This window comes from Peromyscus leucopus, chromosome 5 (assembly GCF_004664715.2).
Source record: "Peromyscus leucopus breed LL Stock chromosome 5, UCI_PerLeu_2.1, whole genome shotgun sequence".
NCBI lineage: Eukaryota > Metazoa > Chordata > Mammalia > Rodentia > Cricetidae > Peromyscus > Peromyscus leucopus.
Genome location: NC_051067.1, coordinates 115,545,375 through 115,571,103, shown reverse-complemented (window position 1 = coordinate 115,571,103; position 25,729 = coordinate 115,545,375).

Below are 25,729 nucleotides of genomic sequence, written 5' to 3'. Positions count from 1 at the left end.
GTGTGTATGTGTGTGTGTTTTCGCATGCACACACATGTCTGTGTGTGTGTGTGGAGGCAAGAAGTCCACCCCAGACATGGTCCCAAATAGATTGTTTACCTTGTGTCTTGAGTCAGAGTCTCTCATTGGCTTGCAATCCGCTGAGTAGGCTAGGCTGGCTGGCCAGTGGATCCAGACATCCTCCTGTCTCTACCCCCTCAGCATTAGAATTGTGAGTGAATGCTACCATACCTTGCCATTTTTATGATGCTTCTAGGGATCAAATTTCACGTCTATGTGGCAAGCATTTTATTAAATGAACTATAACCCCTGCACAAGAAATTAAAATTTAAAGCATGAATCAAATGCTCTCTTTTGGAAAAGTTTCCTAACATCTCCTAGTTTTTACCACCTGAAATCAAATCCCTAAACCTGCTGTAGGTTGCCACAGACCACCACCCTGATTCCCATCTCCCATGGGCTCCCTCCCCATTGTTACACACTTAAACTACCTACCTAGAAAACCACACACCATGTCCCCAGGGCCATGCCTCCAGAGTCTTGCTTTATTCTGTCACCTCTCTTCAGAATGTCCTTCCTCTTGTCAATCATTATGTTGCTTACTTTCCTACATATTGTTTGGACACTTCCCTAACTTTTCTCAGGCAGGATAAATCACTCCACCTTCTATGATTCTGCATATACATACATGAATATGTATATGTATATAGATATGTCCCATTCATGGGACTTGTGCCTCAATTATATAAATTACAATGAGGCATTTCGGGATTGGTCAGGGGCTGGCAAGGTAAGCTGACCCTTAGCCTAGATAAGTAAAGGAAGCTTCCCAAAAGCACAAACACATTGTTTGTTTGTTTTAATGTATCATCACCAGGTGATTTTATATCATAGTGACAATATGGCATCATTGCTGCAGAATCTGCTGTGGGAAAGCCTGCTGTATTTACTCTCTGGGTCATTATAGAAGTTTTCCAGTCCTACTAGAGTGTGAGCTTCCAGAGAACAGAGATGTAGTAACCTCTGACCTTCTGACCCACTGCTCCATGCTGCTCCCAACTCTTAGGAACAAATGCATGACAGTGCTAAAGAGCATCAACTCAGATAACCAGCCGTCTCTGCCTAATCTCACCACATTCTAAATGAGAGACCTAAATAGAGGCCAAGAATCATCTTTGGCTCTGTCCCCCCTCCCATGGAATGAGGGTGATAATGATAGCCAGTTCACATGGCAAATAGGAGGGCTACTGAATGACATGCATTCAATACTTTTATTATTATTCCTAATTATAAGATGCTATAGTGTGTTAGCAACTGATTTAAGTAATCCAGGTCTCACCTCATTTTCATCCCCATTAAAGTGAAAGGGAATGCCTCAAGTCTCCCTCCACACCTCCATCATTTCACCATTTCACGATTCCATGGGTAGTTCACCATGTCCTGCTGACCTTTACAATGGCTTGATATGGGGCTGTGAAGGTCAACACTTGACATTGGCTTGGTCACGGAGACCAGCTGACTCAGCCGTAGAATCCAAATTATTCTCAGAGACCAAAAAAATCACCATTTGGAAAACAAGCTTTCATGCTGCAGGAGCTAAAAGCCTCTACCAGTCAAGCACAGCTAAGACTGGACCACGAGCCACCTATGACCCTCTCAGCAAATCAACTTCTGTAACTCATCCAAATGTCTCTGAGAAGTCTGTAGCAGAGTCATTTGAACATAATGAAAACCACCGAGTCAGCTTTGTTTATTTTTGCTCTATATAGTTCCATTTCAAAAATATATTTTTCAGCTACTTGGAGAGTTACACAGAGAATGTTCCTCTTTTAAATTTAAAAATGTAAGAGTAAACACTAGCCATCAGAAAGTAACAGGATAATTATATTTTACTATGCATCTGCAAACTTTCTTTTTTTAGCTTCCTATTGCCAAAAGGATATATAATCTTAGATTTAGGGCCTTTCAAAGAATAAACAGAATCTGACTGAAGTACAAGGAATAAAAAAATAAATAAATTTAAAAAAAAACATGCTTCAAAACCTCTGAGAAATTGTGCTGTCAATCAAATACAGTGGCCTGATATTTAGCTCCAAACAGAAACGTACTCCTTCTCTTGGTAAGGAAAGGCCCTTACATGCTGAACATGACAGAACACTCTGGAGACATAGTTTTAAAATGTTATTCTACACCTAAGATAAGCATTGTCTATAGTAAGAATCAACAAGGCTGATTAGCTTAAACAGAACCTTAAAACAAAAGAGTTGGAGTCTGGAGAGTGTTGGAAGGTATCAGAGTAAATTTTCTCTTCCTCCCTTCTAACAGTGGTCATTTCTGGACCAGTGACCACAGTGGAATCTACTGGCTTTTGTTACCTTTTGTGAGCTTATTAGTGTTAATCTGTATAATCTGCTAAAGTGTGTATGACTCAGAGGCTACACTTCCCACTGCTTGTACTACACACTTGTATTCATTTCTTTGTTATGTGACATTTAAATAATAAATCATGCTTATGGATCTCTCTAACTTTTGTTGCCTTGCTCTCTCCTCCCCCTCTCTCTTTCTCTCTCTCTCTCTCTCTCTCTCTCTCTCTCTCTCTCTCTCTCTCTCTCTCTCTCTCTCTTCCCACCTCTGTGTGTGTGCATGTGTATCAGTACCTACTTAAAAAATAATATAGCCAATATTTCTAAGATGAGTAAGAATTTTCTGAGTGTTTTAATTAGGCAAGAAAGAGGAGGTTAGGTAACTTGAAAAACACATGGAACTTTGTAAATTAAACATGGATCTACACCATGGCAGCCTTTTATTCTACCCGTTGGCAGATAATAATTACATGTTTTGTCTGCTTTTTTTTAAGGGCTGTGAATTTTAAATGATAATGCTCCTCTCACCTCAGTGTGAGAAATTGAGTCTGTATAATCAGCTCAAGTTATCCCTGCTTCCCCGGTATCCTGTTATTTAAAGCCTACTCTTTTTCAGTAGTTAATTATTATATATTATCCTCCCTATAATTATTTTTTCTTTTTCTGCATCACTTATTTTCGGATGTCACAATGGCACTTACTTGAATACCAGATAAAAATACACTTGCTTGCTCTGCCCCTCTACTGATCTCAGTTCTTTCTCATCTTAACTTCATGGGATTCCTTCCGTCTTGTGTTTTCTTTGTGTTCCTTCAATGAGATCAACTTAAAGCCAGGCAAGATCTTCACTGCCCTAGCATAGAGGAATGAGTCTCAACAGCATTTTGTGGTAACAAATACTTGTTAGAAAATCTCTTTACTTGTATCTTTTTGTCTCCAAATCCTCAGAGGCTACATTTTTGAGTTTCAGTCACATTACTATATATAATACAGTCTGTTTCAGTAAGCTTGGCTGTAAGGTTACTAATCAGTTAGAATCCAAAGGTTTTCAAAATTTCAGGGTTTTTATATGGTAGCTTGTACTGTTAAACTAAAATTTATTCCGTAGTATAACTTGTATGTCTTAGTTACCATGCTGTATCTAAGGTAGTACACACACACACACACACACACACACACACACACACACACACACACTGCCATTCCACATGATGCTGATGTTGGATAATATTCAGCAGGAATGTAATTCTAGAAATTACATCAATCAGGATCCAATTAGGAGATAGAAATCATACTAGTTGTTTTAGTAGAAGAACTTTGATTGAAAGAGTTTATAACTAAATGTGCTGGTTAATTTTGACTACCATATTGATTGGATGAAAAAAATACCTATTGGAAATGACAGGGCTGTTATACATGAACTTACCAAAACTGTGGTTACCTGCATACAACCTATATAAGACAAAAGATTCCAGAATGGAAAGGTGAGTGATCCTGAGGCTCCACTCCAAGTTGAGGAACTACATTGTCTATTGATGACTACTATGAGATGGAGAGTCACTTTTCTTGGAGGTTGGCCATTAGCAGGTTGTCCATGCCCCACTGTATAATCATGTAGCCATGAGTAGCCATGGGCATGGGCAGCACTAGTTGGTCTCAATGGATTATTTAAAAAAAAAAAAAAAAAAGAACTTGAAGCTGGAAGGGAAGGTGGGAATGAAGAGTGGAGTAGAGGGATTGGGGGCATATACAATCAAGATTCATTGTGTATACTTACAGATTTTTCAAATACTAAATTTCTTTAAAAAGAAATGCCTAGGCTATTATTGAGACACATCTTCAGGTATATCTGTGAAGGCTTTTCCAGAGATTAACAGAGGGTAGAGATTTGCCTTAAGTATGAATGGACCACACCACTCCCATGTATTGAGGTTCTAGAATAAATTATGAGGAAAGGGGAGGAGAGACTTGGGTACCAGCATCCTCTTTATTGATCTGCTAAGACTAACCTAGCAACCTCATCTTCCCATCACTATAGATGGGAGTGTCTCCTACCTGCTTTCCCCACCATGACGGACAAATACTCTCAACTGTGAGCCTAAACGCTTCCTCCCTCACATTACTTCATGCCAGGTGTTTGATCACAACACCAAGACAAGTAATTAACACACCAAGTATAATCAGTTGTTCACTAGGTAACTGCAGAAGTCAACAGAGAAGCCGGAGCCATTGCAGGTAGTGATTTCAACAATAAGTTATTATCACTGGGGTTGTGTTTGAAACATGAAAAATGAGAAACTTGCAGGGAGGGCGATGTGTGGAACCGACACTCAGGCCTCCTAGGGAAGTCACTGCTCAGCTAATGCTGACAGGCTTGATGACACAGGAGGTTCCCAGAAGGCTCACGAGCTTTGAAGACAGGCTTGACTTGGTGCAGTCAAGTTCAACCTTTTGACATCGCAACATGTGCGGTCATCTGTAAAGTTCACACTCTAGAACTGCTTGATCAAGTTACCAAAAACAAATGAGCAAACAAAGAAACTCACAATGTTTTAACCAAATTTAAGATTTTTGTGTCACACTATGTTTATAGCTATCCTGTGGCCCAGAGACTGAAGGTTGGACATATTTAGTAGCGTTTCTGATAGGAAAGCTTACACACTAAAAAATCCTCATACTGGCTCAACGGCTGCTGTAACCACGGACTATAGCGCCAGGGTGAAGAACCGCAGCTAAGACAATGGTCACAGGAAGAGGAAGGAGACAGGCTGACCAAGGGCAACAACAGGAAACAACCAGGAAGGAATCATCCTGCTTCCTCCTGGAGACCGCAGTCCTAATAAGTCTCCTTCCTACAGCCCTAATAAGAAAATTGACTTAGGGGAAACACGACTTACACTCCCCCCGGCCTGTCTGAGTGTGATTCCTGAGGTACCAATGAGACAGCAAGGCACAGAAAGGATACATAACTTAACCATATGGTTACAAGTTCACCCCATTCTGAGAAGAGGCCCACAACACATCCAACATCACCACTCTCACCATAGGACCTGGTGACTAAGAGAAAGCTATGTCATAAAGATTTTAAGTGCTGAAATACACATATATTGCAAATTCAAGTAAAATATATCAAAGTTTTTCAGGCATTTTTTTTTTTTTTTTTTTTTTTTTTTTCAAAGCCCAAAGGAAGATGTTTTCCTTCACATTAAATGTGCAGAGGATCTGACCTTTTGCCTACATCCAGTCACAAAAATAGTTCTCTAGGAAGAAATGACCATTCTGTTTATCAACTAATTATAGTTATGTTTGATTTTCTATTTTAATTTGTGTTATTTTCAGATAATATGCTTTCAGTATGTGTCTGCAACGTATTTCTGGGCCATAGTTTTAAACAGTTATAATTAGTGAGACTATTAAGTGTAGGAACAAAGCAAAACCCAGCAGCATCTGCAGCCACGGAGAGAGTTAGAAATTTGTCAACAGGTGTTTGTAATTGTAAAATATCCCCTTTGTGTTAAAACAAGATAATTGCACAGAGGCACTTTTCTGCTACTAAATAAATTTTGTTTATACCGATGTTGGCCATTTTTAGCATAGAGTCACATTAGTCTTGCTGTTTGCTAAAAATATTTGCTAGTCTGAGAACAAAAGGGAATTCAAAGAGAATAGCATTCAGTGGCAGTTTGTACAGGAGCTCTAGAAAACAGGCCTGCTGGGTATGGGTGAGCTAGGGCTTGTGTGATATACCATTTTAATAACAGCTGTGACACAGTATTTAGCCACAGTCATGTGGGAAACCCTGTTCTCTACAAGTCTTCAGTATCTTCAAGTATGTTTCCAGTTGGCTTGGGTAGTGATCTGGAGTTTGGTATTTTAGATTATAGCAAAAATTCAAATGCTTTTGAAGACAATGTAAAGATGATAAATGAGCCCGAAAGGCAATATGCAAGTTTCATCCCTCCCGAGAGACCCTCTTGTCTTATAACATCACAGAGGCGATGTCGACATTTACCAACTATTAGGAAATGCTGTTTTCTTAAAAAATATGATTCAATCACTCATGCAATGAGAGTTTATTAATTAAGTCTTCTATTTTCAGGAGAGCTAAATGCTAGGGAGGGCAAAAAAATGACCAAGACTTTGAATGCCCTTACAGAGGTATCAATTAATCATAGAGACAATATTTTTATCCAAAAAACAAGTTGAAAACAGTTTAGAGTGTTAATTAATTACAGCAGACTTTCTGTAGTATCCAGGGAGATAACCCATGATGAATTTAGGATGGAAGAGAAAACTTACTTCTAATTAGTTTTGGAGGGGAAGCTCAAAAGTGAAAGGTTGTCTGCATCTACCCAAATGCGTCTTCCTCCAGACCTGCACTTTTGGATCCCCTCCCAGATCTCTGTTTGCCCTGTTTCCTCATCTCTATGAGATTCAGAGGTATCCTTACTATGATCCTTCATAGAAGTTTTGTTGTTCTATAATGTGGGCTCTTCTTGCATTTGTCCTCCTGGATCTCGGGGTCTCCTGTGCCCCATCCAGCCCCTGCCCAGAGAAGAGCCAATTGGCTCATCAAACCTGATCCCGCTTTCTATGTGCACCCTCTGTTTATTATTCTGGTTGTCAAAGCAGCTTTCGGGTGATTTAAGACTTCTGGCAAGGGAATCTCCTCCTGAGGTAATTTTTAAGAACACCCAAGGTAGCCTATCCCATACAGACCAACACTCCTCAGGAACTGAACTGGTTTGCCCACACACTATCATTGGAGTCTCCTTACATCTCATGCAGAGGTTGCCAGTCTATGGAAGAAATTAAAATCATGCATGAGAGGAGGTGGGTGAAATCAGGAAAAAATCCAGTTCTTGGCCAAGATACACTGGTATTTGGTTTAGTGATAGCAAAAACAGTCTTACTTGGAAGACAAAGTTCACAGCTCCTGACTTGGGCCAAGCCTGCTGCAGGGTATAAGTTCCTGGTTAGGTATGGGATTTTAAGACACGTTCCTATCCATACTTGGAGATCTCATTGTTGTCTGGCCTTTGCTAAATGCTTGGGATCCTGATCCCTGGACTCAATACTATATAGTGTTGCCCACAGATGGCCCTCACTGCCCACATTATCCAAATGCCTGATGTGGCTAGATGAGATACTCTAGAAGATTCTTGAACCTTCAGAGTGTCTGAATCCTGCCTCTTCCCTCCCCCATATGACTCACAGTAATTTGTTCTTAGCCTTACATGGTTTTTAAATTTCAAAATGTTACATATCATAAAATTAGTGAGAGAGAAGATATATTACTTTCAAGGTACAGTCAACGAAACCAGAAATAAACAACAGAACAACAAGCTTTTGCACAACAAAGGGACTATTCAAGCAGCTAAAAGGCCACATATGAAATTCAAGAAAACATTTCCAATTCTGTCTGCTAATGGATTAATCTCCAACACCTGTAAAGAATTCTTGTGAGTTGATTGCAAAAATTTAATAACCTGGTTTTAAAATAGTCTAAGAACTTAAATCTCTCTCTCTCTCTCTCTCTCTCTCTCTCTCTCTCTCTCTCTCTCTCTCTCTCTCTCACACACACACACACACACACAACACCTCCAATGGACACATTATAAAAAAAAGACCCTCCATGTTACCATTATCAGAGAAATATATGTGAAACCACAGTAAATGATGCCTTATAGTTTTTAGGAGTAATCAAAATGGCCACAGCATTGGCAATGTTGGAGAGAGATTAGAACTTGGGGCATAGTTGGTGAGAAGGCAGCATGGTACAGATGTTATAGGAAACAGGATAGAAATCCATCAGAAAAGGAACACAGGAAACACCATATGTTCCCAACAATTCTTCTGGGTATTTACCCTCCCACCACCCCAAAATGAAAGGAAGATCTCAGAGATACCAGCACCCCATTTATTATTCTTATGACAATCTTACTATACACTGACAGATGAGTGGAAAAAGAAAATGTGGAGCAGTGTGGGGTAGAATAAGCTTTAGCCTCAACAATGAAATTCTACAAATCTAACAATAGGGATAAGATTTCAGGGTAATCTGTGAAAAAACATAAGCTGTCACAGAAAGACAAGTGCTGATTCCACGTAGAGAAAGTGTCCACACTGGCCAGGTGATATCAAACACAGTACCATGGTTTGAGGGTGGGAGGAGGCAGAGATCTAGGCTATTATCAACTGCATGACATCTCAGGCGGGCCAGATATGTAAGCTCCCCAGGTCTTCTGTGCACCTTTGTCCTTGGAAAATTACCCTGGACAGTCTCTGGTCCCCTGTGGGTTCACATGTACAGATCCTTCAGCTATCACAGGGCTCCTGTCATCCATGTCCTGCAACAGTTGCTAATGAATCCATAAAGGATCTGATTTATTTTGTTTCATTGTGATTAAAAACATTTACATAAGATCCGCCCTCCTCAAAAATTTCAAGTGTGCAAGACTTTATGAGTGATGGCAGACAGGAAGTTTGTACAGAGATCATCAGGCTAGGTAGAGAGCACCTTTGCCTGCTGAGGCCTCTCAGCAACCTACACATTTTTATGTTTGTTTGTTCTGTTTTGTTTTTCCCTGATGCTTTAGATCAGCAGCTCTCAACCTGTGGGTATCAACCCCTTTGGGGGGTCAAATGACCCTTTCACAGGGGTCACCTAAGATGATTAGAAAACAGATATTTACATTACAATTCATAACAGTAGCAAGATTACAGTTTTGAAGTAGCAAGGAAAATAATTTTATGGCTGGGAGTCACCACAGCAAGAGGAACTGTATTAAAGGGTCGCGGCTTTAGGAAGGTTGAGAACCACGACTTTCTATTCTAAAGTTTAGAAGACTTTGGTCTTGGATCCAACAGTGGGGCTGTTTAAACCTTGAGAGGGGGGTTGGAGTTTCAAGCTCTTCCTGTGGGTTTCTCCTTTGTTCTTGCCATTTGAGGGCCCTGCAGGTGTTCATACCCCAAAACAGAATCACAAAGTCACATCTGAAGCTTGCTGGTCATTACAGAGATCATGCTGGCAGTTCATAAAGGGATTATGCAAGCGCATTTAATGACTGCCTGGAAGGCTCTCTCCACAGACTCACCAACCCCATAGGCCCTGTAAAAATAAATAATAGGCAAAATTATACAACGGCACACTGAAGGCAGCCAAAACCAGAGACGAGGTTGAGGTCTCCGATTTCATTTATCACTTACAATGGCCTAAATGAAATTATCAGGCTAAATTATGGCACGTCTGTTGGACTGTGTTTCAGTGGGTCGAACTGATCTGAAAGAGTGGGTTTGCTTTTTAATTGAATGATGATCCTAGTGACCACATGTCCCTAACACAAACTGGGATTTTAGCTCTGTTAAGTACAGTGCAAATAATAGGGCCAGCTATTTGAACTCAAGGAAACTGTGGAATTTCTTTGACGGGGGAGGGTTCTTTTTGTACTCTTTCGTATCTATTTTCAAACTATTGCTTAAGACATCTCCCAAAAGCACGTGTAGAATAAAGAGAGAGAGGAACACAGAAAAGGAAAAGTGGAGAGAGAAGTAAAAGCTTGTTTACCCCCTAGACATAGTCCATGCACCTGTTTAGGCTTGTGTCACTTAGCAGCTGAGAGTCTTGCTCTTTCTAGCTATGATGCTCACGCATGCGTGTGCATGTGCGTGTGTGTGCGCGTGTGCGTGTGTCTGTGTTTCTGTCCTGTGGCTTTGTTACTTTTCTATTGCTGTGAAGAGACACCATATAACTAAGGTAACTCATAGAAGAAAATGTTTATTGGAGCCTATGGTTCCAGAAGGTTAGAGTCTATGGTCATCATGGCACAGAGAAGGGCAGCAGGCAGACATGGCACTGTAGCAGTACTTGGGAACTTATCTATAAGCACGAGGTAGAGAGAAGCTAATTGGGAATGGGTTGGACTTTTTAAACCTGAAAGCCTGCCCCCCCCTTCCGCGCCCCCCGGTAATACACCTCCTCCAACAAAGCCACACCTCCTAATCCTTCCCCAAGAGTTCCACCAACTGCTTATCAAGCTTTCAAATATCTGAGCCTATGGAAGCCATTCTCATTCAAACGCCCACACCTGGCTGTTTCCCCTCCCCCTCTTTAACTGTTGTGTTTTTCCTAATCTGTCATGTGTATTCTTTTTTTTTTTTTTTTTTTTTTTTTTTTTGGTTTTTCGAGACAGGGTTTCTCTATGTAGCTTTGCTCCTTTCCTGGAACTCACTTGGTAGCCCAGGCTGGCCTCGAACTCACAGAGATCCGCCTGCCTCTGCCTCCCAAGTGCTGGGATTAAAGGCGTGCGCCACCACCGCCTGGCAATGTCATGTGTCTTCTTAAAGGTGATGTTTTGTTGAGGTCTTGCCTCTGTGAATGCATGTGAGTGAACTAAGATTACTCTGATCTCTTCACTCCCTTCTCTCTGGTCCACGCCTGCCACCCCCTCCTCCTCCCCACAAGTCTCTTCACCATATTCATGTCTTTTTGTTTTCTTTTGTAACTCACTGACTTTAACTCCAGTTTTGGAACTGTCTGATGGAGTCTGGTGGGCTCACTGCTTGGCACAAAACTGAAGTCAGTGATTGCCTTTCTCCCAGAATCTATCAGTAGTCAATAATTCAACAGGGTGGCTAGTGAATATTTTGCCAAAGAAATAATTACAAAACAGGAATTCTGAAATTTACAATATTATCAAACACCAATCTCTGAGAAGAAATCATACTATCTATTATACAAAGTTTTGAATATTTTTAGCTCATAAATGAGATATCTGTTAACAGTATTCTACAGAAGGAATTTTGTATTGGTATCTCAAGCCACACTGTACATGCCTAGTATGCTATTCACAGACATAACAACTGGCCACCAACCAGACCCCTGGAAGGAATGGATGGAACACTCTGAATGTATTGAAGGGAATTTAATGCAGAGACCAGGTGCACAGGAGAGCAAAATCACAAGCAAGGGTAATGGGGAATCACCCAGAGTCTAGTCCTGGCAGGAAGCTGTTCCTATGCCAAGGCCCAAGCATAAAAGAAAAAATGGGCAATTCTGGAACCTGGAGAAACTTTAGCAGCAACAAGAGTGTCATCTGACAGCCTTTATGGTTCCAGGTGGACAGCCACAATGCAAGCACAGCAATATAGGGGAGAATCCAGGAAAATAAACATCCTGTCTTCTTTCTCTCTGACTACCAAATATCAAAATCAATTCGATGCCAAAGATGAAGGGAGCCCAGTGAATACAACAGTGATCCCGTGAAAACAGAAAGTAGTACTCCCCTGACCCCAGCATTTTAGGCTCATCAAGTCTCTCTATTCTTTTCTCATCCTCCTCCTTCTCCAACTCCTCCTCTTCCTCCTCCAGGCCTTCTCTTACCTCTCTTCCTCTTGTCTCTTTCTGTATATTTACAACCTCAAACCAAACACATACCAACCAAGGGGGAAACCATGACATCCCCCTTCATCACTGCATTATTTCAAGGGAACTTAATTTAGTCAGAGTCTAACCTGGAAGGTAAATGGTGGCTTTAAGCGTGGCTGTTTTCGGTCTACAGGGGGACTGAAAAATGCAGGAGCAACAGTTTCATGCAGGGTACTGATTACTATGTTGATCACTCAACCATCTCCTCCCACCAGGGATCCCAAGATCCTCACAGTTGTCAGCACCCAGTTCTTCATTTCCTTTGGGCCCAAGTCTTGTGTTTGTCTTTCTTAGTTCATTGTGTTTCCAAGGATCACGGCTCTTGGTGTATGATCTCTAAGATGCATGCACACTAGTGAATTTCTGAATCCTAAAGTCTGTCATGTCTATTTTCAGCAACGATTTTCTCTTAGAGGTCTGGATCAATAAGTCCAGCCAGTAGAGATGCACTTACCCCCCAACTCCCACCTTGTCTCTAGTGGCTCAGGGACATGATGAGCCTAAAATGCCCAGCATGGAGGGAGTAGCAATTTCTAGTTTCATGTGATCACCGTTGTGTTCACTAAGGGGGATTTCTTTTTCTCTTGGCTATGCCCTTTTCTGACATGCTTTCTGGGTCAAGAAACAATTCCATTAGAAGGTGATTTGGTATGGGCAAGGTTCTGTATATCTAGATTAACCCTTGTTTCCCTGACCCAAGGCAGCAGTTAAGAACCACCGCTTAAGACACAGCATCTAATAAGACGTGGCTTCTGAATCCATATGAGGTAGTATAGCTGCACACAGAGCTCAATAAAATGTTGGCAATAATAAAAAGTTTCTAGGTGTTTAATGACCAAAACATCAATTCAAAATCAAGTGTGTAATGAATTTGAGGTGTTTCTAGCCTTGATTACCCATATTGCATCATGGGACTTGACTGCAGACTTGCTTCTGAACACATAAATCCTGCACTTTACCATGTGCATATGCCGTCATACCACATATTGAATACTGCATGAAACAACCTAGCTCAGATTCTAGACACTTGTATGTTAGCAATTACAATTATTTTACAGCATATACAGAATTTTCTGCTCATCTAGAGGCACAGTGCTTGCATTACAAAAAGCAACAGGTTTTTAATATTTTCTACTATCATTCCTCAGCATATAAGTATGAAATTAGTATATCTTTGGATTGAGATTTGTTGAAATGTTTGATTTTTTTTTTTTAAATTCCTGTCTGAGTTGCTGACTTGAGTGTCACAGACTGCCATTCAATGAACTTTGGCTTGAGATTAGGGCAGATTTTCCAACAATTTCTGAAATGGCACTAAGCATAATTCTGCCATCTTGCTCTGCATATTTATGCGAAGCTGTGCTCTCAGCACTGACGATTTTAAAAGGGAAATATCAGTGGACTCTGGAAAATGCTGATGATGGTCCCTGTCATGCAGTTTCAAACATTCAGCCAAGATTTAATTTTTCATGTGAAAATAAACAAGCACACCCTTCTCATTAGTATGTAAATTTGCTTTCACCTTTAATAAATGACAAAATTATATGTACTCCAAAGAATTGTTTTGAAATAAATTTCTCTCTGATTATCAGTAAATATTTGATTTGTATATCTATTTTACAGACCTATAGACCAAGCATCATCAAAATTGTTGGATTAAAAAGCTCCTTTGGTCAAGAGAATAGGATCTCTGGGTAACATTCCTGGTAGGCGGCAAAGTCAACCACTGTGCCAAGAGACAACCCCTGGAAAGGTTATCTCACCTTAATCCATGCTGAAAAAATAGGTGGAATAATTATTTCTATAATGAAAATTGTACTGCCTCTTCTCAGAATCCCTGTCCTCACCCCCAGTGCATTTCCTTATACCTTAGACACGAAGCTTTGTAATCCTGCCTGCTTCCTGAATTAATCAGAAAAGCATAACTTTTTCCTTTTATATCTGCTCTGGGTATGCATTCCCCCAACTCTGGGCTTTCCCATCATGTTGGGGTTCCTTACTCCTTCTCTAAAGCTCCCCTCCCTGCCACGTGCTGTGTGTCTACCATGTGTCTGACCAGCTCAGATGCGATGGCATTTTTCCTTCTCTCCTCCATCCTCAACCTCTGGGCAGCAGCTGAGATGTACAGATTGCCTGTTTGGGGCTTTTGGTTTCCAGAGCTAGTAAAATTGTCCTTAAGTATCGGGGGGTGGAGGGGTGGGGGGGTGTGTGTGGAAATCTTGGGTGAAAAGGGTCACGAATGTAAAGTGGTTAAGAAGGCCTGCTGTTGGGTAACCAGGTGGCCTTTCAGGGTTGCCATTAGTGAAGAGAGTTGTGGCTGAGCCCCTGCAATGTTCTGTTGTCACTGCTGCCTCCAGCTGGTAAGGCTGAAAGACCAAGTTCTCCAGCAGGGTGAGTTCATGGCTACCATTTCCTCAACACAAAATGAGCTCCTTGGGCCGAGAAAGTGGGTATGAGTTGGTTCTCACCCTTGTTACAGAATACACAACAAAAAGCAACTTCAAGTAGAGACTTTATTTTGGCCCAGGGTTTGAATTACAGTCCATGATGACAAGAAGCAGAAGGAGGCTGCAGGATGTTACAATGACTCTGCAAGTCTTAGCAGAGTAGGAAACAAAAATGAAGCAGGAAACAGAGGCAGGGTACCACCCTCAGGACCATCTTTAACCATCAAATTGGGCCTGCTAGCCACCATGTCTCAAACATTCCACAACCTCCCTAAACAGTGCCACCAGCTGGGGACCAAGTGATCAGAGCATGAGTCTGAGGACTTTTCACATTCAAACTGTGAGACCAAAGCTCCTCCACGTTTAAAATAAGGCTTCCAGTTTGTAAGAATCTCTATTCTAGGTTTAGATTTTGAGTTTCCACAGTTGATCCAAGTTCCAGGAACCTGAAAGTACGAAATACAGAATCACAAGTTAGCCATGTGATGGTGACTGTGTGACCACGGAATGTCCCAACCCTGGTCTTCCATGGCGATTGTTTAACCACAGAATGTTCCTACCCTCAGGCAGCCAATGAGAAATGGTGACAAACAACCCCCCCCAGCAATAAGATTAATAAAAGGTTTCTGGTAAGTCCCTAAAAATGAGCCAATCAGAAATGTACATGTATAGAAATCCCCTGCTATTGTAATCTTGTGGTTTTTCCTTTAAAAGCTATGCTCAGTTCATGCTGGGCACCTCCTCCAGCCTCCACTGCATTGGATGTGCTTGACAAGGTCCCTACCTAGGCTTGAATTGCTCCCTAATAAAGCCTGGCTTTTGCATTCTGGTATGCTGGTCTTTAGTGTTCTCTCTGGGAGTTGCAATCTGGGCACAACAAAACCATAACATAACACAGTTTTTGTTGGGATACCGTGTTGATAAAAAGACATTATAGATTTAGCAGAAGCTTTATAGACTGAGAAAGTGACTCCGTATCCAACTACATATATATTCTTCTGAGAAGAAAGTTTTATCTGGATTGGGTAGATACCCTTGCAAGCACAAGAGCCCAGGTTTAGTCTCCAGAACGCACATTAAAAAGCCAACAAAATAGAAAGCACCTTTAATCTCAGCACTCAGGAGTGGAGGCAATCAGCAGTCTAGCCAAGTCAATGAGTCTAAGGTCCTGTCTCCAAAAAAATGAGGTGGACAGCTCCTGATGAATAACACCCAAGGTTGACCTCTGACTTCTACATCTACATATGCATGTATACCTGCACACACATACAAGAGAACACTCAGGTCCCACTTCCTCTTAACCAATTAGAAAATATATTTCCTTCTGTGATGCATAAACTTCATGTTATCCATGTGACTTATAAGGTAGCTGGCACATGAGGGAATGATGCTGCATCTACTTTAGTTATTGACTTCAGTGGTTGGTAGCTTGGTCTTCAGCTTTAGTAGTGGCTGGTCATATGTAGAAAGATGTCCAGGCTACTGAGCTCATGCATAGGTCTATTCTTGTTATGATTGCTATTTAATACACAGGACTATAGAGCAAGGACCCAGGTAAACAGGAAAAGGGGGCATCTTCTACCCATATGTAGTCATCCATTCATTGATTATATCTTCAGGAAAGCTCTTGAGAGATGTGGTATACCTCATAATGAAATATTTATTGTTTTGTTAAAGTCATGTCCTGTCCCTTCCCAGAATATAATTAGGGCCAGCTGAATAGTATTAGATTCACCCCCTAAGCCACTGTCCTCATTCATTCACAGTTTGCCATAATAATTTCTCAATTTAATTTTTTTTTTTACTGTGAATGCCACTTGATGAACAAATTAAATTAATCAGTCACAAGACTGTTAATACCTTTCCAGGGTGCTAAAGTCGATTTATTAAATGCCAAATCCCAAGACAGTGCATGCCCATAAATAAATTCAGCCTACATTTAATATTACTGCCCTTCATTCATATGCTCCTGATGTTGACAGGGGGATTTGGAGTTACTGAGTTCTCCACCTCAAGTATGCTTCACTTAATTCCCCATTTCAAGTGTCAGGATTCCACTTCTAATTATCCAAGACTTTACTTCACTGTTAGAGACCTACAAGCTGCATATTTAACTCTATAGGATAGACACAGGAAAACATTAGACTGAAAGCTGCTTGTTAAGTTGTAATCACCAGTATTTTAAATTAATAACTCAGTACTCTAAACGTGTTTTCCTTTTAGGTACAGTCCTTGGGGGCAGTACCCATAATCTTTGTGAGCACTAATCTTGCTTTATAACCAAGTACCAGTCTTGACCTCAACCCACCCTTTCTCTGTCACCACCAGCCTGTTGACTCAAGTAGTCCTGGTGTTGTGACAACAGACCACAGATTTCCAAGGTCAGTTCTCTGATCTGATGAAATGTTCTTAAGACGTCCTGTTGTCTTCCTGCCAGGAGGGTGAGCTTAGGGAATTCCTCTCCTGTTCATCATTCTAACAGTCAGGGGCTCCTACAGGAGACAGTTGTCACAATCAGAGTCAATTGAAGTGAGTTTAATGATGTGCCATTGAATCACCAAGGGACTGCTGACGGCTAAAAACTGTTACCTCTGTCAAGCATGAAGGACTGTGGGAGGAATCTGTCTCTGGAATGGAGACAGACACTCTAGCAGAGAAAAGGAAGAATGACAGAAGTTTCAGATGAAAGGATCAACCACCGATGAAGCCATCATCTGGCAGGGAAGGAACAGAAGGAACAGAGGTACCTTGGTTTTATCCTACAGGTCATGTTCCTAGGTTTTGTCTATTTCTCCTTTGCCTACTTCTCCTCTCCTCTTCCTTTGTGTGTGTGTGTGTGTGTGTGTGTGTGTGTGTGTGTGTGTGTGTTGTACACATGTGTGTTCATGTTTTTGTAGAAGCCAGAGGTCAAGGCTGGGTGTCTTTCTCAATCACTCTCCACATTATCATCATCATCATCATCATCATCATCATCATCATCATGATTATTATTATTATTAGACGGTCTACTGTTTCACTGGCATTTTGGTTAGTCTTGCTATTCAGCAAGGCCACAGGATACTCACTTCTCTATCCTACTCAGAAATTAAAGATGTGCCATGGTCCACAGGAATTATGAGAGTACTGGAGGTCTGAACTCAGGTCCTTAGGCTTGTGTAGCAAGCACCTTGTTCACCAAGCCATCTCTGCAGCCCTTCCGGGTCTCTCAGTCTTACCTACCTGCTAGCTGGCAGCAGATAAACCAAAAAGTCAGGGGATTTCAGTCTGGATATTTCAGCCTTTCAAGTCACATCATAGAGAAGATTGGAAAGAAAGAAATGAGACTTAACCAGAAAGCAGGACACAGTGCAGAAGGAGGATAATGTGACCATGTTGTGTGTTTTGAGAGTACTATGAAACAACTTACACAACCCTGGGCAGTGACATTGTATTCATGTCTTCACCTTTCTCAAAGCTCAGAGGGCCTTGAAACCAGTCAGCTATCTGTCATCTCCATCTTTTAATGCTTCTACAGTATCTTTGAGTTTTCATTCTTAGACATTTCAGGTATGCTGAGGTTCAGAAACAGAGAGGCTTGACATCTTGGCTAAAAATATGGTGGATCTAATGGACTTCATTCCATTGGAATGGAACTTTTAGGTCCTTGACTGCTTAACTGAAAGAAAACAAGACACATGGGTTTTACTGAAACATTCAAGCAGAGCAGGAAGTATTCATGCCTGGGATCTGGCTTTGAATCCTGGCTTGGGTGAGCTGCTCTATGCTAAAATCTGGGTTTTAGCTGCCCCTAAAGGTCTGTGTGGCAACAGCTTTGTTTCCAGTGTGGCCTTGTTACAAGGTAGTGAGAAGTGTAAGAAGTGGGACCTGGTGTGTGTGGAGGGTCTGGTCCATTGAATGTATGCTCTTGAAGGGGTTATTGGACCCTATCCTCTGCCTTGACTCAGTTATATGTACCTACCATCAGCCCAAAGCAATGAGATTAAGAACAAAAACAAAAATAAAAACAAAAACCAGGACTGAAACAGCTAAAACAGTGACTCAAAATAAACCTTTTCACTTTGTAAGCTGCTTATCTCAACTGTTTGTCACAGTGACAGAAAGCTGACTTACACACTGTAGACTGGAGAAATTACTTAAAGCCTAAGTCACAAGCTTGTAAGAGGAGTCCAGTCCTCTCAATATTAGAGAATGGGAATTAAAGTTAACACATTATGAAGAAACATCTACTCAGCAGGGCTATAGGGTAAGACCTGGCCATAGTATATCTTTTTCTCTAGCATTTTATCTAAGTTCTATTCACAGTTTGGAGTTGCCTCAAAAACTTCTGGGAGCTTGTAGAGGTGTGTTATTTCTGGAAACCAGATGAAGTATAATATAAGCAATACATCTTTCCAATTTCTGTGCACTGTCTTCCCGAGCAGAATGAGAAGGAAAGAATGACAGAAGAACACCCTGCCCCTTATAAGAAGATAGTCAGGGCAACGGAACACACTGCCTTATTATTTCCCATGCCTACTGCATGATTGGCAACCAGAGAGTCCGAATTAATAATAAAGAAATAACTCTGAGGTGGGTGAGCTTGAGAATGCATTATGAAGGAGAGATGGTCAATTTTTCATGCAGACAGACATCTAATGCTCCCTCAGCAGCAGTTACATTTAAAGCTGGTGCAAAGTGAAAGAGAACATAAAATGTTGATGTCAGATTACAAAGGGCGACAGTGGTGGGTCTAATTCTTTCTCTTTTCTTTTTATTGAGACAACATTCATAGGTGGTGGGAGGAAGAAATAGAAGAGAAGAAGGAAGAGAAGGAAAGAGGGAGGATAAAGAGCTCTATTTGTGTTGCCATTTGTCCCATTGTGGGTATGGCAGTTTTAGACAGTCTAGGATTTCCTCCAAATCTCCCAGGACCTTTTGGATTATAAACCCAAATGCGGATATCCATTCCTATGACATTCTGTGTTAGCTGCGACACAACTCCACCAGAGCAGAAATACACTTTCTGTCTGCTCAATAGAAAGTTAAATAACTTTATCCTACTTACCCATCTAGCACAAGACCTATTATTACATATTTCAAAGTTCGTTATAACTAGGGTTTAAAATCACATTCTCTTTTGCTGGTCACTGTGAACTAGGTTGAAAGTTCTAAGTGTAACAAGAAAAGAGCAAGAGTGCTGTTCTCAGGGTTCCAATGAGTAACTCATCTCAGCATACCCCCTCTGCACCTAACATGTCTTCCACAGCACCACAGGAAGGGAATATATTATTTTAATCTATTTAATTTGATAAAGACAAAGTGGAATGTCACCTCCTATGAAGAATATCTACCACCAGTTCTGTAATATCTGACGAAAAATGCAACAAGCTTCAGGAGTTGGTGTGTGTAGATTGCTAAATAATGTTCAATAAATGTCATTTCTCATGAAATAGTCTCATTTGAACATTTATTCTGATTAGTATAGATTCAACCTACTTTATAGTCCCTAGGAGTAGTTGATTTTGGAATATAGCATGATCTGTTGTAGATTACGGCTCTTTTTTGGTGTAAAACTTTCATCATTGATAGCAATTATAAGCCAAATTAAGTATGTTAATTGAGAAATGAGTGAATATCTCAGGGAACATACACTGACTCTTATTTTTCCTGACACAATGTAGACTTTATTTGATCTGTTAACTGGAGACATAGAATAGGCAATTGTTTGTCTAAAGCCAGAGTATTCTCTTGCATAGATTAAAATCAGGATTCCATGTAGAATGGAATTGGCTGGGGAAAATATCTTCTATTAGTTCTCTCAAGCCATTTACTTTTTTATCTCCTCTTTGTGATGTTTAAGACATTTGATTCCATATTGATTTTTTTTAGTCATTTCCAAGGTTGAAATCTTGACTCCTTGGGCATTTGGAGATATTCTTGTTTGCCTGTCTGCCGTGTTGGGTACCTATGTTTTGGTGAGTTTTGAAATTCACAGTTTGGGGCACAGTTCAGTAGTAGTGTTCTTGCTTAGCATGTGAAAGGCTCTGGTTCCAACCCAACCACCATTAAAAAAATAGTCCATGGAAACTGATGACTGTTCTGCAAAAGCTGGTAGAACAAGGTTTGGCTGGAAATTTCTTCTACTGATTGTTTTATCTATCTCAATGTTTTAGAAATCTTTTTTTTTATTTGAATTATGTGGTGATAATTTGTTTGTGATCTAACAAATAAAGCTTGCCTGAAGATGGCAGTGCAGAGATAAGCCACTAGCTAACCATAGAGCCCAGGAAGTGGTGGCGCACACTTTTAATCCCAGCACTCAGGCAGACGGATCTCTGTGAGTTCAAGGTCACCATGGGCTATAGAGGATTGAGAGAAATAAAGCCAGGCAGTGGTGGCACACACCTTTAATCCCAACACTTGGGATCTCATGTTACTAATTATTGCACTAGGGAGGTAGAGACAGGAAGTGATATGGCTGGGTAGAGAGAGGATATAAGGCAGGAGGAGACAGGAACTCAGCTCCCTTTCAGTCTGAGGATTCTTAGAGGTATGGAGTCTTTCTAGTGACTAGCTGTTCTGCTTCTCTGATCTTTCAGCTTTTACCCTGATATCTGAATCAGGGTTTTTATTAGTAAGACTAATTAGAATACACACTACAGAATTCCCATCTCCCATATGGATCTTATATTTATTTATTTTGTCCATTTTCCTCTCTTTTCTACTTCTTTCCTTTTGTTATCATTGTCTTCCTCTTTCTGTGGGTCATCTTTTCAGTTTATCTTTCAACCTTTCTTTTGAATTTTTCATTATTGTTATTGTATCATAATTTCCAGAAGTCTTTTGTTTCTTAGGAACACTCTCTGTTGAGTCTTCTTGTTCTTGTTTTATCAATAAAATATTTCCTCAAATCTCACTAAAGCTACCAATATTAAAAAGGAAAAAAAAAAAGACTGCTCTAAGTGCTATGTTTCTGGCACCCTGGGTGTGCTTTTGTCTCAGTCACAGCAGAAGATCCATCTCAGTGCCTGGTGGTGTCTCCTGTTTCTTGTATTTCTAAGAAATTTACTTCAAAAGCCTTGAGAAGTTCAGGAATGAGAAGAGCACAGGCATGTCCCTAGTGGTGTTCTATAATGGTGAGGCAACACAGCTGCTCTGCAAGGGCCTCCAGACTGCCCATATCATGGCCTGATGTGTTTCTCAGTAAGGCTGTGATTCCTAAGGCTGACTACCTCAGTGATTCTCAACCTGTGGGTTGTAACCCATTTGGGGACGTCACATATCAGATACCCTGCATATCAATATTTACATCACAATTCATAACAGTAGCAAAATTACAGTTATGAAGTAGCAACAAAATCATTTTATGGTTGTGGGTCACCACAACACAAGGAACTGTATTAAAGGGTTGCAGCAATTAGGAAGGCTGAGAGTCACTGAACTATCTGAACTTAGTTGGTTCATGGTTTCTTTCTCAGTCTTCAGTGTGGAGATTTTCCCATTCTCTCTCTGTGTCTGTCTGTCTCTTCTTGCTGCCCCTCTTTCTTCTCTCTTTCAATAAAATCCCTGTGCCATGCAATCGTGGTGACTCGATTTGGCAGCTAGGAGAGGCAGGCTGACAAGGTTATGAAGGAAATGTGGCTTCCTTCCAAATCTCATGTTGCTGCTTCCTAACTTCTAGGTCTCATTGCTGTGATCCTTGTCTTAGCTTCATGTGCTTCTCCAGTACAAACAAGTCTCCGCTCCAGTGGCTCAAAACAAGAACAATATGCTCTTTCTTACAGTTTTCCTGCTAGGAAGTTAATGAGGGAGGGGCTTAGCTAGAATAGGTCAGCAGGGGGACACCTGCTCCTCTGTTATCTTCCATATCCCCAAGACTAAGCTCCCTTTCTCATAAGATGACAGCCTCATTGCATGAGAATTCTCGAATTTCAGCACTTACCAAGTGTCTGTTAACTTCTCATTTGCTGACATCTGTAGATATAACCGTCTTGTTAAATAAGAAACACAGAGCCAAATACAGAGTTAAAAGCCAAGAGGTCAGAGCAATAGCTAAGAGCTGAGATTAAAAACCTTACCCTTCACTGCCACTGCTGTCCTACCTCTCTGCAAGAGAGCTACTTCCTGTGTATCTGTCTTTATATAGTCTTTCTGTCCTGCCTTCTCATTGGTTGTAAGCCCAACCACATGACCTCCTCGTCACTGCCCATCTATATAGACCTCCAGGTCTTCTATGGTTGGTATTGAGATTAAAGGCATGTGTCTCCATGCTGATGGTATCCTTGAATACACAGAGATCTACCTGTCATGTGATTGGGATTAAGGGCATGTGCTACCACTGCCAGACTTTTGCTATGGCTTGCTATTAGCTCTGTCCCCCCAGGCAACTTTATTAACATACAAATAAAATCACATTTCAGTACAAATAAAATATCACCATAGACGTCTCAAGCTAGTCTCAGGACCACACTCAAGATGATGGGGCACTGTAAATGGGGACTGAAGTAACAACCAACCACAGTGGCTGCAGCCATTTGCACCCGGCAGCAGCAAAAGCATGTTCCCATTGCTCCAGAGTCTCCATATTTCATATTTTCCTTTTTAGTAGCCATGGCATTTTCAGTGAGCATGGAATGCGCACGTCACACGTTCATTCTGACTTTTAAACATTTTAATCAGTGACATCAAACATCTCTTTGAGTACCTGTGTTAAACTCTCATTGCTACTGCTGTGCATTACCACAAATTTAGTGTCTTCACTCAAGGACTTGTCACCTTACACTTCCAGAGGTCACAGAGTGTGGACATTAAGGAGTCCTCAGGTTTCTACTCTTTCTGGAAGCTTCTGAGGAAGAACTTGTTTCTGTGTCTTCTCCACCTTCTGGTGACTGCCTGTTTTTCTTGGCTACTGTCACCTTTCATTACATTTGAAGCCAGGGTTTTCCAAAGGTGCCTCCCTCCTCTCTTCTCCTCCTCCTCCTCCTCTATCTGTGGTGGTTTGAATAATTACTCCCCTCGGGGATCAGGGTACCCCGCTGAAGAGGAGGCAGAAAGACTGTAAGAGCCAGAAGCAAAGGGTGAAGGAGACCAAGAAAAAAAGACCCTCTAAATCAACATGGGTAAAGGACATATGAATTCAGACTGAGGTTCCACGCACGGGGCCTGAATGGGTCTGCAACAGGGCCTTTGTGTGTATGCTATGGCTTCCAGTTTAGTGATTTTACTGGATTCCTGAGTGTGAGAATGAGTGGGTCTCTGATTCTTGTGCCTTCTCTTGGGCTCTTTTCTTTCTGTTAGTTTGTGTTTGTTTTACCTTATTTTATTTTATTTTTATCCCTTAGAAGCCTCTTTTTTTTCGCCTATGAGAACGGAGTCAATCTGGAAGGAAGGGGAGGTGGGGGAGGAACTGTGAGTAGAGGGAGAAAAAACCATAATCAGGATACATTATGTGAGAAAAAAATCTATTTAAATAAAATGCAGATTAAAAAGAAGGTGTTATGATAAGATAGATAGCTCTTCATTCCTGCCCCTTCCCCTCTATACACATAAATAATATTTATATTTGCCCACTTAAACAAATGAAAATAGCTATTTATATATTCATACAGAATATGCTGTATAGTTTATAAAAACAATTTAAAAATCACATTCACTATTGAAAATAAAAATTTTAATTTCATTCTGAGCTATACATTAATTCAGCCTGTAAAGTTTGATAAGGGGAAAAACTCAAGGACACAATGAGTAATTTGTAAGTCTTTGGATCTAACTTTCACACAGCTTGCCTGTGATCTCTGTCTACTTTCCTACTTAAAATAGACCAAGAGGAGAGTCGGTGGAATTTCACACTCTTTTCATTCATCAGCTCAGGAGTTTATTCTCCCCAGAAGAAATACTACAGGCACTTAGAGAGCAGGGAAGGGGTGACCTGGATCTATCTTGGTCTTTCTTCTAGGAGAAGGGGATTAATGATTGTTTGCTGAATGAATTAATGAATGGCTAAAAATACTGGAGTGACTTTTCTGTGCCATCACCTTGGTCTCTTTTGTGTAATTTGTTTGGTCTTCTCCCTTGCTCTGAATATTCTTCCTTAATTTTTAGCTGTATCTTCTCAATTCACAACACATAGGTCCTTGTATCCCTTTTCCTGATAGATTTTTCCCTTTGCTTATTAAACTCATTTCCATGGATCTTAAATACTCATTCCTGAAGTAAAGATAACATTTTTCTTTTTTCCACGTCTTGTATTTTTACTTGCATTTTAAACATTCCTACTAGGAACTTACCATGTATTGTGTCTGTGTACTCGTTGATATTGTCCATTCATCCAACTAGCCATCTATTCATCTGCCCAATTATCTCTTCTTCTCTACCTCTTTCTGTTTTTTTAAAGATGGATTTTTGTTATGTATTGAAATTTTAAATTAATTTTTTAAGTTATATAACTTGAGGCTGGAGAGATGGCTCAGTGGTTAAAAGCACTTACTTCTCTTACAAAGGATTCAAATTTGGGTCCAGCTTCCCTGACAGGAGGTCCACAATTGCCTGCACTTTCTGCTCCTGAGGATCTGAAGCCCTCTTCTGGACTCTGCAGGTACCTGCACTCACATTTTGCCCCATGCCCCAAATGCATACTCTTAATTAAAGATAAAATAAATCTTAAAAATAATAAATTACAAAAGTCTTCAAAGTAGGTAAGGAATGTGTATTCTTGATGTTTTACAGGGACCATTCCTTGTTAATTTAAGTAGGAAGCTGAAGGAAGGGTAGAAATTTGGCCATGTACCTTCTAGACATTGCGTTTCCTGCTACAGGAGGACATCAACCAGTCTGAGCAGAATGTTTTATGAGCTGCCAATGCTTAATTTACATTGATGTATAAAAATCCACTACTGATTATATTTGTATCAGACATCTTGGGATTTGTGGAATAGCAGGAGACAGACAGAGGAGGGAGCATTGACAGATGGGTAGAGAGTCTCGGGTACTGGGAAGGAACATCTTTTCTCATGAATGTCATTTCCTATTTAATTTTGTGTTCTCATTCAAAGATCCTGATGCATCAGTTGAAAGAAAAGCCTTGTAGGAAATGACATTTGGGAAGGGGCCAATATGGGACACAACTCAAGGCTGCAAACGCTGGGATTCTTGGCAGCTGTTTGGAGAACAACTGCTCAGCAACAAATTACTTGGTAGAAAGCCTCTAGAATCAGCAGAGGATTAAAAATAGAAAGAGAGGGTGGGTTTCTGCAGCTTGTGGAGAGAGAATTGAATTCCCCTGGCTTCAGGGATAAATGTGCAACACCAGAACCTTTCCCAGAGTTTATGGGCTGCAGTGTCAGATGACAACCAGGATGGTCACAGTAAAAGAGGTAGTTAATTCCCTTCTAAATCATCCTGCCAGTCACGCTCCAGGACTTTGCACATTACTTAATTAAAATGTATCTGAATTGGCTCATAGCATAATAATGCCCTTCCTCTCTCACAGGACACATTTCAAGGCTCTGTAAGTA